This window comes from Symsagittifera roscoffensis, chromosome 2 (assembly GCF_963678635.1).
Source record: "Symsagittifera roscoffensis chromosome 2, txSymRosc1.1, whole genome shotgun sequence".
Classification (NCBI taxonomy): Eukaryota; Metazoa; Xenacoelomorpha; order Acoela; family Convolutidae; genus Symsagittifera; species Symsagittifera roscoffensis.
In genome coordinates this window covers 34,318,211-34,331,830 of record NC_087063.1, presented here as the reverse complement: position 1 = coordinate 34,331,830, position 13,620 = coordinate 34,318,211, and the positions used below count along the sequence as shown (strand labels likewise).

Below are 13,620 nucleotides of genomic sequence, written 5' to 3'. Positions count from 1 at the left end.
TTAGTATGTTGCTTTCTTGAAAGTAAAGGAAAGTTTCATATGTTTTGTTCTGTTCCATCTTAATTTCCGTTTCTATGGCGTCTAATACCCGGGGAAATCTTGTTGCTCCCAAATCGAGATGCGGCCGTCTCTTGTGAGGTTTATCCTGGCCTTTCTCTCCCAAGCACAGGTAGATATTAAAAATCAGCGTTTGTTCGCTTGTCATTCAATTCTTTCCGTCCAGATCCTCTGGAAATGCCGCGGTTTGGATTGCCGTAAGTTTCCCATTAAAGTAAAAGTTTTTGCGGTTTAATCTGTGCAAATTTTATTCAGTATTACCATACCCTATTGAAAACGGTTGTACCAGAATTCTCAAACCGGTTCACTGCAATTCGTTGGCCAGAATCCGGTTATTCCGAGTAGCTCCCCTCCCACTTGGACCTGAAGGCTGCGTCAGGTTGGTAATCCGTTTTGACAAGTGTAATTCGCAATTCAGATTGTAATTTGAACCAATTGAATCTTTCAAAGTATAGCATAATAGTGAAAATTAGAGGTCACACCAAGGGTGACATACGACGCCGTTGGCGGTAACTTCCGGTATTCAATTAGCACCGGTAGAGTGACCTATGATTGACAGTGAGATAGTTTACAGGCGATGAACTGAAATAAACTGAAATAACCTTCTATGAGACAATTCTGGAAAAAAACTATTTGAAACTATACAACAAAAGCGACAAACTTTGGTTCAAAACCTGTTGAGCTGAAAATAAAAACACTGTCTGAAAACAAAAACAGTTCTGGGGAAAACTATTTGAAACTATACAACAAAAGCGATAAATTTTAGGTCGAATTTTGTTGAGCTAAAAACAAAAGTGTTGTCATGAAAAATTTCAATAAACTTAATACTTTTTTAATACTTTTTGTGACACATCCAAACTGAAACACATAATCCCAAATGGACACATTTTGCTCTCAAACTTACGCAAAATAAATTGACTAAGTTGATATAATTTAAATTGAAACTGTTTGAATATTTGAGAAAAGCAAAAAAATTGAAAAAATCTCAATATCAGACTTGGTAAACTTACGAAATTGTGAAATTTCATTTCTGGTAAAAACTACTTAAATTGGAAAGAAGCCATTTTTAATTATAAATAGAAACCCTTCCTGACAAAAATGGCATTAAACAAATGAAAGTTCAGCCGATAGAAACTAGGACAAAAACCAGGAACACAAAAAAACTGAGATTTTTTTGAAAAGATCATCTTTTGCAAAAATAAGTGAAGATCATCTAGAAGTTGTCCACAGGATTGTCACTTCTAGAAGTGAGAACATCTCTCCACTTCTAGAAATGGAGATCCTGCGCACAAAGTTGCTTAGGAGGGAAATATGTCTACAACCCGATTGCAATACCCTTGCTTATCGCCAAGGTAATAAAAAAGTTCTTTGAATATCAGCGCAGAAACAGTGATTTCAGAAGACACCAAGAAGATTTTTCAGTATACTCTGTTTTCAGTACATTTCATTTTTTCTTGAATAAGATATTTGCGGCAAAATTTTTTAGTAAAGTTTTTCGAAATCCAGCTTTTTCTTTTTTTTTCTAAAATTAAACACTTTTTTCTTCCTTTTTGTTAATAACTCCGTCAATCAGTGTCAAATTATTTATTTTTAACCAAACTTTAAGGAGTAAGTTCATATCAACGTTTCCCGAAATCTAACTTTTTTGAACTGCAGTCGCAAACTTTTACAAGCTATTCCCGCATCCTTTTCGTTAATTCTTTCATAAAACTCTGTAAAACAGTTAGCTCAGACAACGCTTGAACTCATACATTTGGTAAGTTTTGACCTTTTTCTCCTCAGTAAGATCAAAATTAGACGCAACAACTTGAGTGTCTTTGACGTTCATAAAACCTTTAATGTCAAAAAATTCTTTTTAAGACCTTAACTGTTAGAAAAGGTTCGCAAATTGTGTCACAAACAGGGGCGGAATTAGGGGGGGATGCCCCCTCCTCAGGGATTCGATCCCATGCCGACCCAAAGGGTCCCTTTGATACTTTTTCAGAAATCCATTTTTGGCCGACCGACCCTAAAATTTTTCTAAAGGCGCCTTTGGCGCCAATATATACTAAATCTGAGGGGGAGCGCGCGCCAAAAAAAACGCAATTTTTTTGTCAAAATTTTTCAAAAAGTGCCCAAAAACGACCCAAAATAGGGGCAAAATAGTGCTTTGGCAGAGCTCGAAAAATCAATTTGGTCGACCTTGAAAAAAAAAAGGTTGTCAAAATTTTGGAAAATTTTTCGAAAATCCACCCCCCCCCCCCTCGAGAAAATCCTACATCCGCCCCTGGTCACAAAGTTAATCTGAAAAACAAAATTCGACAGTTTAAAAAACTAATTGTGTAAAATTGATCTTCATCTTCAACATATTTTCAATAAATCCAGGCTTTCCTTGGTTTTCAATTTTTCATTTAAAAAAAACAACTATTTTTAACTAAAAGTTACAGGTGTTCGATAATTTTTGAAGACATCTCAAATTAGTGTTGCCTCTTTGTTGACGCAAGCTTAAATCAAGTACAATAACTTTAATTAACAATCTACTCGACTTTTAGTTGTGTCTCAATCTTGAAGATTGATTCAGTAGTCTCAATCTCAATCACATATCGTTCACCCCTTAATTAAAGTTAGGAAACACCTTTTCAAACAAGTTTTTATTCCTCTAAGATAGGCGCCTATTAAATTGCAAGAAGCGATTCACACTCTCTATATCTGTTTTTTTCTGGGTTTCTGGTCCCTAAAAATTGAAACATCGATCTTACAAAAATGAGAATTAATTAAAAAAATTGAAAACCAAAAAAAATATTTAGAAAAACGTTTGCCGCAACAACTTACAGGCTATAAGCAAAGTTTAACTAATTGCCTACTTCACGTAGCCGCATAAGAATTAGTCCTCATACCACTCGAGCTGAAAACATCATGCATAAGATCAGACTAAGACAAAAAATACATAACGTACAAGATTACCATGTCATATCCAGAAACTAATGTTCGAACTCATTCTCTTCTATACAAAGAAAGAAAAAGAGTTTCAGAAATGAAAAATTAAAAAATTTACTATCGTGTTCAGACACGGAAACAGTCCTAACGACAATTAAACTACAAAAAAAAGAAAGAGACATTTTTTCAAATTACGAGAATGATCAATAGATGAAAAAAACCAACCAGTTAAACATATACCTAATTATACAGTAACAGTGATAACCATCGGAAGAATAATTTGAAAAAGATGAGCAAAAACAAATGTAGCCTATTGCAAATATATTGTCTGCTATTTGAAATAAAAGTCACTGCCTATAGAAACGGAGATCGGATAATATCGGGATAATTGGGAAATAATTGAAATAAAATCGTAATAGCACGTGATTCCCATAAAGTGATTAAATTTTTTTCAGTTTCTTACAATTTGCCGTTTTTTTAGCAAAGATTGCCTGAAATGGATTTTAAAAAAAAATAACGATTAGAATTAAAAATAGCTAAATAACATTGAGTTTGTAGCCGAATTAAACTGATATGGCAGCCATTTTCCCTCATCTTAATCCAATTTTGTCCAAATTTTTCTGAAAAGCGTTAAAAATCAAACAAATTTTTATCGACAGCGAGTTTTGTCAAACTTTCTTTTTTGAATTCGAATTGCGACCAAAATGGGTTTGATATGACAGCACACTTGCTCCAACGAGATAACAAGATTTCTTTTTGTTTGTCGTTAAAATTGGCTGGTAAATTTTTTACCTGAATCCAAAGTTCGTTCCTATTCTTCGATATTTTCTCTTTTTTTCTTATTTTTTTTAGATAACGTTGCAGAAAAGCCAAAATACTCACTGAAGAAGATCATTTCTCGTTTGAGACAACTAATGGCAACTTATTGCCATTTCAAGCTCAACAGTTAACACGAAGAAAAAACTATTTAAACAATATCATTCACCAAAGCTACCATAACCATATCACTAAACCATAACTCAAATTTTCAGCGTCGCAAAGAAAACACTGGTTTGAAAATTCAATTGCAATGAAATAAGGCCAATTCACAAAACTATTTTTACCCCATGCGGAAGTGCAACAAAAAAAGAATGCACAACAACAATCATACCGCCGTTCGAACAAATTATGCAATGCAGCGAAAACGCTTAAAAATCGAATCCATTTCAGATCATACGCAACGGTTTTTCAATCTTGATCTAAAAACATAAGTTTTCAAGAAAAACATTAGCGACGTCAGGGTTTTAAAAAAACATGAAAAACCTTAACTAGTCGAACATAATCGCATCCTCATACCTAAATGGGAATCTTGCCTAAACAGGAATCTTGCCTAAAACTAAAAACATCGAAAAATGAAAAACGGTACCATTCAATTTTTAAAAAAAAAAACATAAATTTATCAGCTTAAAAATCGTACCCATCCCACAAACTTTATACATCAAGGGAGGATCATCTAATAATGAAATGAACAGATAATAGTTTTCTTTGATTTGTACCCTGGTTTTCTGAAAAAAAACACTAATGAAATGCAGTAAAAGCGAATCTTATTCTGAACCTAAGATCAAAACCGAATGATACATCAATACATCAAACCTTGATAAATGGCAAACAGCTTCAATACAAACAATTGTTCAGCACAAAAACGCCTATCATGGTTACCATTCGACAGAAAAACCAAATTAGGAAAACTTTCAAAAGTGTTCTTGTGAAAAATTAAGACAGTTACCCAATAAAACAAATAATTTATTACTAAATACAGATCAAACTAAGTACAAAAATCATAAGTGCAAGAGATTAACAGACCAACTTTTGGAGACAGAAGTCGCTGGAATTCTAGAGAACAACTCAAACCCCTACAAAAGAAAAGGACAAAAATGTAGAGATAGAAATAGTCTTAGAAATAATTTCAAAACTATCAATTACAATTAAATAACCCAATCAATATTTAACAAACTCAAAGTCAAATCATGTCTAACAAAAACAAAATCCATCGTATAAAAACACAAAACGTTGACTGTCCCAATTGCTCTCGGACGTAACATATTCGTTTTTTGTTTCGCAAAATTTTTTGTCAAAGTGCTTGAAAAACAATAAAAAAGCTTTTTTCAAAAAGTAAAACAAAGTTCTTTTAGACTTGTAATTTTTTGTTCACATGGTTTCATTGTTACAAAAACAGGCATGTCAACTTATTAGGCTATGATAAATATATTTATTCTTCATACCCAATCTTTAATGACCCCTCGTTACACCATAAAAATTATGCTTAAGTGAGGTGGGGAAAAAAAGAGCCGTTCCAACTGCCATTTATCATTTTTTCTTATAATCAAAAAAATTTTCTACAAAATTGATACTAACTTTAAAAAAAACGGAAAATTAAGAAAAATCTGTTTTGAATGTTCTTGCCACGTGCAATTTAAAGTACAAAGTAACAATACGAACAAATAGCTTGACTCGAGGAGGTGTTCTGAGCATAATGTGTTAAGAGGAGAAAGAGTCTAAGAACAAAAAAAAACAAATAACTATGTTTTAGTTACCATTTGGTCAATATTGGTTGCCAATTTATTCAAAGAATTATCTATTTTCTTGTTTTTCCGCTATAAATTTTTGTATGAACAACTTTATAACTTTTTACAGGCTTCTTTAGCGTCAACAAATAAAAATGTTGAAGGTGGGGCACCCGCTGAAAAAAACTCAATGTTTGGTCAAAATCTTTGAAAAAGTGCCCAAAATTCGCCATCAGCGCAAAGTGTTCGCCACAATTAGGTTTTAGGGAAGCTCGGAAAAACAACTTTGTCGAGATACAAAACTTAACTTCGACAACTCACCTAGTTTTTTTTCTCGAAAAAAGCTCTCTTCGAAAACTCGCAAGCCCCTTAATTAGCTCGATGATAGATGTTTATTGCATAAATTTGTGAATAAGGCGTCGATCTATCTAACTTTTTGTATATGCCTATCCCAGATATGATTTTTATTTTACATGTGGCAACAAACAATTTTGGGTCATCGGCATCTGTTTTCCTTCTACTCAAACTCAACACCTTAGTTTTCTCAGCTTTATTTAGCAGACTCTTTTTTATTTGATGTTTAACTTCTTTAGCTGCTGCATCAAGACGGTTAAAAATTTTATTTTCACCGTGAAATTGTCTCTAAATTTTACCAACAGATCCTTCGTGATGAAATACTATGAACATACACCGCAAATAAAGTACGTCATAGCGCATTTTTGGTTAAATTCTTGCTCTTATTGTATAAACTCCATCTTTAGAATTAGAAAATCTAGGCCTATCAGAAGTTAAATGGAGACGCCAGTAACCAGGGTTCCAAATTGGTCTCCGAAAAAGTAGTGACTCTATCAAAATCTACCGAAAATATCTCAGAATGAACAAAAAAAATTTGAAACAGGCCAGAAAAGGCAAATTTTGACCAAAAAAAATCTCGTTTTTTCGGCGCGCGCTACCCCTCAATTTAGTGTAAATTGGCGCCCAAGGCGCCTGTAGAAAAATTGGATATCTCAAAATAGTTCACAGGGGGGACCGCAGGAGCTTGATGTGTTCTTGACTATAAATAAAAATAGTGACCAGTAAATAGTATAGAGCTTTTAGAGACTAATAGTGACCGGTCACTACAATAGAGACCAGTTGGTAAACCTGCCAGTAACACCACTATCATCTATTTCATCTGTAGAGTTTTTTTACGTAAGATTGTGTCGAATGTTGTCAAAATGTCAGTCAAAATAAAGCCATCAGACAAATGGAGAACTGTGAAAGAACAAGGAAAGCGAATTAAACTTGGAAGGAAAATTTTTTGGTTTTTTGGTTTTCATACTCTTCCAACTGTCTGTTGGCTATGATTTGCTTGATATTTAATTTGATATAGTTCGATATCAGGGGCGGATCTAGGGTTTTCTCGAGGGGGGGATTTTCGAAAAATTTCCAAATCCAAAAATTTGACGACCTTTTTTTTAGGTCGACCAAATTGATTTTTCGAGCTCTCCCAAAGCACTGTTTTGCCCCTATTTTGGCAAAATTTTCTGCGCCGCAGGCAAATTTTTGAAAGAAAAAAAACAGTCAAAAAGCCGTTTTTGGGCACTTTTTGAAAAATGTTGACAAAAAATCGCGTTTTTTTTGGCGCGCGGTCCCCCTCAAAGTTAGTATATATTGGCGCCGAAGTAAACCAGTTTGATGGTCCGTTATCAGAGTAAAACGTCTACCGTATAGGTAATACTTGAAATGCTCAATGGCCCACACTGCGGCCAAAAGCTCGAATTCGTTTACCGAGTATTTCTGTTCGCATGAATTTAAGAACCTTGATGCATACGCAATGGTTGCCCAACCATCTGGTGTATCTTGTTCAAGAGCCGCGCCTATTCCTTCGCGGCTAGCGTCACAAACAATGCGAGTTTCCCTGTCACTTACGAAGTGTCTGTTTTCCGTAATGTTTTTAACGGCATTAAGAATGTTTTTGAACGCTTTTCCGTTTTCATCACTCCAATGAAATTTAAATTTGTTTGCCGTAGACAGTAGTGGTCTTAAAGAGTACGACTTGACTTCGCAGAAAAGGACTTCATTGAACTAGACCAATGACCACCTCGATGTTCAAGTGTACGTACAGATCCGAGTTACAAGGCATCCCCTCCACGCACAATCTCCACGCCATTCCCAGACGAGGTTGAACAAAAAACAAGTTCTGTACATAATACAGAAAAACCCGTCATAGCAAACCATTTTGAAATCAGATTGATTTCGTTGGGAAACACAGTCGTTGTCACAAGAAGACACAACGGATGATGCCCCTAACTCCAGCGTCCTGGAACTTCTCTAACAAGAGGAACCGGACAAGAATACGATATTCGCCAAATACCAACGTTCATCATCCATCCTTTGAATTGCAGAAAGATAATTCTAAAAAATTCTGTAAAACCCGGATGGGTGGAACCTGATGTAAACTACATTTTATGATCGGATAAATTAGATATTTTACCACTGTAAAGTATTTAATATTAACCAATCGTGATCCATCTAACTAACAACCGACTTATTTGTAAGTGCTGAAATTACTTGTAATTTCAGCACCAGAGAAATTTGAATTTAACTTAGAAATTAGTTGTCTCTCCAAGAGAACTTCAGCAGCCGCAACAAACCAGTATACCCTAGATCTATTGAGCCTAGCAGAGACTAGTTAAACACCCTGAGACTAGAAAGTATAAGAGTAAGATTAGGATCGGTATTAGACTGAGAAGTTGCACGAATCTATCCGGCCGAAAATAAGATAGCGTGACGAGCAGATGGTGTACCCTATCCGAAATTACTATATGAGTTAACCACATCGGTCATAACTCAATAGTATCGTTGAATTATCGTAAGATAGTTTGTTTAATTAAGGTAGCTTGACCCAAGACTGAGCGTCTTCTTACGTATATTGATTAATTATGCATTATTGTTTTACGTTGGTCTGTGAAAAGGCTCACTTTTCAATATTTATGCTAAGAAATGGGTCTGCTAAATTATTGGCCCCCGCTAAACTGGTCTGCTGAAAATGCCAGTCTGCTAAAGCAGTGCATTTAAGCTATATGCATATTTTGTTTTTCTGAGGAGCTGAACATCAGATTTCATTTTATTATCTCACAAGCAGACCCCAGATTTAAAATAAATAGCTATTTTTTGCAGTTCACTGACTATTTATGAGAAAATGGAGTAACTGAACTAATCTGAAAGATGCGCATTATTGTTCCGATTTTCGAAGAAAACGGACTATTTATGCTCGGTGTGGTTGTTTTATTGAGTCAATTTTCACCAAATCGAAATAAAAATTTTCAACACATTTTTTATTACGCCATTGAAAATATCATTTTCCTGAGTTCGAATAAGAAAAAAATATATCATCTCCGATCATTTTTTGTGCAGTTCTGGGTGTTTTGAAAAATTTGCCTTGTTCTGGACTAAATTATGCGCTGTAAAGAATTTATTTATAATGCTGAGAGCGCAACACAAATTTTTCATGCGCGGCGAATTATCATGCACAGCAGAATCGTTCCAAATTGAGCTGAGGCTAGCTAAATGAATCAGTCGTACTAATTTCATAGGACTCAATATTTCATAATTCAATGTTGTTCAAAATGTATAGGTTTTCAATATTTTCTTTTCCCAAAAACTATTCGATTTGAATTAAGGGACAGTCGGAACATTCAGGGCTTTGTCCTGATATACGAGCAGTCTTGTTTCAACTATTTCTGTTGAAATTCTCCAGAAAAACGACATTATTTCAAAAATTATACGCTAACATTGATATCTTCACTAAGGGTGGGTGTAATTGAAAAGAAAAGAGGCTGTAAATAGCTAGAGGCTGTAAATGTTGTCACAAATGAAATAATCGAGTTTTCTCTCAGACTCGCTACATTTTTTAGCAGAGAATTCGTTGAATATCTTCAACTATTTTAATCGTTTTTGAAGAGCTATTTAATTAACTAAAAGGTTTTTAATTCAAATACATTCCGGTATATGCTTACAGGTATCTTGGACAAAAATGTGTAATGCTCTGATGTTCTATAAATTATTATGCTCTCTAAGACAAAAAATTTTCCAATTCGGCTGAATTATCTTTCTAGCAGAAACCCTTGGGGCCTGGCAAGAACGTCAACCTCACTAAGGACGCCAGAGAAGTGGGACATTTCAAAAAGCGAAAATAATGGTGATTCGAAGAAAAGTTTTACACCAATTTCTATTCACATAAATGTTTTCCACAAACTTGATTGATTTTGCAGGCAGATTTTTCTAGCATCTCCATCCTAGCATCACTGCCTGTAATAACCTAAACCATTTTTAACTGGAACTCTTTTGCTTTATAACAATTTTCCTTTATGTTGTTACTTACAACAAGGTTACAGACTACTTAATGAAAATATCATGGCAAAAATCAGGTAACATCTAAATAACATAAAACATATAAACAACCATAAAACTGTTTAATTTGCAGCTAAAACCTCTTTTGCTCTTGCTTATATCCTCACTCTTTTACAAAGGCGGAATTGTTACAAGGTCCAAAGTTATATATGCTGATCTACTATGCTGCTCGTATAAAAGTATATGCTCATCTGCTCAACTCTTTTTAATGGGGTGAGGGGAGTTTGTTACCCATTAAAACACAAACACTACTATTACCAAACTCAAAGTAACCAAGTTGTTTTAAGATATAAAAAGCAGAACTTCAGGCCAGAAACTAGCTTTTTTCTTCATTGTTGATATATCCTGCAAATCCACGCTTAGGGGCTGATGTAACATCTTGAGGCAGAAAAAGCTTCGCATTCGCAAATATCGCGTAACTTTTCCAAGGTCAACCAAAAACATTTTTTGACCTTTAAAAATACAGGGGCGGATCTGGGGTTTCTCAAGGGGATTTCTCAAACATTTTTCGAAACTTTTAACCAGGGGCAGATTAAGGTGGATAAGGTGGACACCCCCCCCCCCCCCTCATGGGTTCGGCCCCCTCCAGACAAAACGGTTCCCCACTTTGAACTATTTTGAGAAATCCATATTTGGTGATGGACCCAAAAAATTTTCTAAAGGCGCCGTTGGCGCCAATATAGACTAACTTTGAGGGGCGAGCGCGCGGCGAAAAAGCGCAATTTTTTGGTCAAAATTTTGCAAAAAGTGTTCAAAAATGCTATTTTTTGGCTTATTTTCTCAAAATTTTGTTTTGCCTGCGGTACAGAAAATTTTACCAAAACAGCGTCTTCTTAATGCTTTGGGAGAGCTCGGAAAATTAATTAGGTCGACCTAAAAAAAATGTCGACAAAGCTTCGAAAATTTTTTGAGAAGCCGCCTCCCCCCATGACAAAATCCTAGATCCGCCCCTGTAAACCCGCAGGTACCTTTAGAAAAATTTTAGTGTTGGAAGGCCGAAAATGAAGGCCATAAATTATTACCCAAAGGGGGCCCTTGCTTTGTGAGGGGGTCAAATCATTAGGAAAAGGCGTACGCTAACCCCCCCCCCCCAAATACGCCTCTGGTATTATTGGAGGTCAGTCAGTCTTAATTTATAACTTTTTAAACTTTTGTCCGAAATTAATCAAATTGTGTCTCACCAGTTTAAGGGCGCGTCTCAATTGTTTGGCTACGAAAACTGTTTGTCTTACGATTTTGTTATTTTTCCCCTAAATCCGCCCCTATATATAGATACATTTACAGGGTTTAAAACAAAACAAAAACATTTTAAATTAAACTGAAAGCGTTTGAATTCAGGATGAAAAACCAACCAAGCGGTTAGTAAAGTAGATCAAAACCCTGAATGTTCCGAATGCCACTCAATCAGCATTGAATAGTGTGGGACAATATTAAACATTAAGAGTGAGCATTTGAGTAGTACGAAATTAAGACGATCGATTGGCTAGCCTCATTAATCCAGTTTGAACAAAAATAGTAGAACAGTGTGATTCGGCACGTATGAAAATATCGCTTGCGTTACGTTGTTGTTCTGACTTTTGTAGCAAAAGTAATGGAATAAATGTGCTCGGTTTGGTTTTTTTCATCAGACAAATTTCGACTTTTAACTAGCCATTTTGACGGAATTTTTTTATCAGTCAAAAGTATTGTTGTCCTGAGATTAAATTCAAAAAAATTATTTCACCTGTGATCAATTTTCGTAAACTTATGGGGGTTTAGCGATTGCCATTTTGGCCAATTTGTGACAATTAACGCTTGCGGTACGTTGTTGTTCTGACTTTTGTAGCGAAAGTAACGGAACAAAGTGTTAGTTTAAATGCAAAAACTAGGTATTGACCCCATCTCTATAAGTAGTAAAGACAGTTGTTCATTATTTGTTCAAATAATTTATAATTAACTATCCATAATATAATTTTATACTCTTTTCTAGCTTTTTTACTATAACTATTGTCAAGAAACTTGACGAATTAAGGTGAGACTTATAACTTAGGCTAGATTACTAAGCAATCAACCAGCAATGATCGCCTTTTAAATGGTCTCGAATATTTTTTTATTAAGGAAACATTGACGATTAACTATGAACTTTAAGATTCGTGCATGGAATTAATAAGACTAATTAGCCCGCCTCAATTTAATTTGAAACAATTTTGTGCTGCGGGATAATTCGTCAATCGCAAATAATGCGCGTTAATTTTTAGAAGCAAAGTAGCACAGTGAGCGTTTCACACCTGTCCTAATATCAGTGCAGTCTAGGGGTGAGTGCGACTCTTCTGAGTCCACGAAGATCCATGGATCGATCACCCGAGGGAATGACTTTTAAAAAACCACCCCGAGCATATATATTCCTTGCGTTCTTCGATAGTCGGAACGAAAACCACTCAAGCATAAATACTCCGCACTCTCTTCATAAGTCGGAAAAGTAAAATCTCCTAAATCTTCAAAAAATACGTTATTGAAAAAAATTTATCTAGCGGTAAATATCTCAAATATGGGTAACTTGGCCATTTTTAAACCCCCATAACTTTTGCAACAAAAGATCAAAGGTGAGTTTTTTTAATTTGAGCTAACTTTTGTCAAATTCACTCTTTAAAAAGTCGAACTTCGTCTGAAGAAAAAAAAAACGAACCCCAGAACACACATTCCGTCATTTTCTTCGAAAGTCAATTTGAGTTGAAAAAAAATCGTCAAAAATTTCTTTAAAAAACAAAAGTCGTCCTCTATGGAGAAAAAAATCAACCCGAGCACAAATACGCCGTCATTTTTTTTTCAATAATGAAAGTTAAATAGGTTCTATGCTAAGTGACTCACGCTCAATAAGTAGAATATTTCAAAAGTAAGAAAGTAATCATAAATAAGTTAATCAAAATCAAAAAGAATTTGCAAAACTGAGCAGCAGCACTGAGGATAAAGTGAGATACCAGTAATTCGCGTGAAGTACAAGTACAAATATACTAGACGAATATTTGATTTTTTCTTCTAGTAACTCAGGCCAAAATGTAAACTTTGCAGGCACTTCAAAACGACAATTTCTATCTGTAAAACGTTAATTTTCGGAAATTGAGGCCCGTTTTATTTCTTGACACCAATGCAGGGCCACTCAGCCAGATATTAAAACATATGAGTGCATGCGTTTTTCGTTTTTCTGAGAAATAGGGCAGTTTTAGTAACTATTATAATATATAAGAATAAGACAGGATTTTTTGCATAGAACAATGCAACGTATATCTTGTTGTTTAAGAATAGCGTGAGTCAAGCATTTCGTTTTTTTTCCACTATTAGTATAGTTAACTTACTGCCTTCTGCAAGGTACTAGATGCCTTCTGCAAGGTGGGTACCGGTCATCAAGCCGAATCGTAAAATTAGGGACTTCAAGCCGAAAATTTTCTCATTAAGTCGTGAAATATGATCAATTTGAAAACTTTTTTGAAGATCTTCTCAATTTCATGATCCTTCTTTAGTAGTTATTGGCGTTTTCATAAAATTTAAGCCTCCAAATTATTAAATAGATACTTGAAATGTTTACCGGGGTAGCAATGGTTGCCCCGCGATAAAATGTCCGACAGAAGATATCACTTGCTCAAGACATCATCTTCAAAAAATCTCCTGATTGCGGATTCTCAAGCACGCCATCTTGATTTTCCAAATTTCAATATCTTGTCCCTACCTGGGG

The 13,620-nt window shown here is 35.0% G+C and overlaps 1 protein-coding gene across 1 annotated transcript in view; it reads right to left on the bottom strand.

Moving 5' to 3' along the window:
* Nucleotides 1-12,774, bottom strand: part of LOC134839263 (uncharacterized) — a 49,135-nt gene extending 36,361 nt beyond the window's left edge. Inside the window, exon 1 of the mRNA XM_063854759.1 lies at nucleotides 12,759-12,774. The gene's annotated coding sequence lies outside the window, so the exon portion shown is untranslated. The remainder of the gene's footprint in view (nucleotides 1-12,758) is intronic.
* Nucleotides 12,775-13,620: the final 846 nt, after the last annotated feature.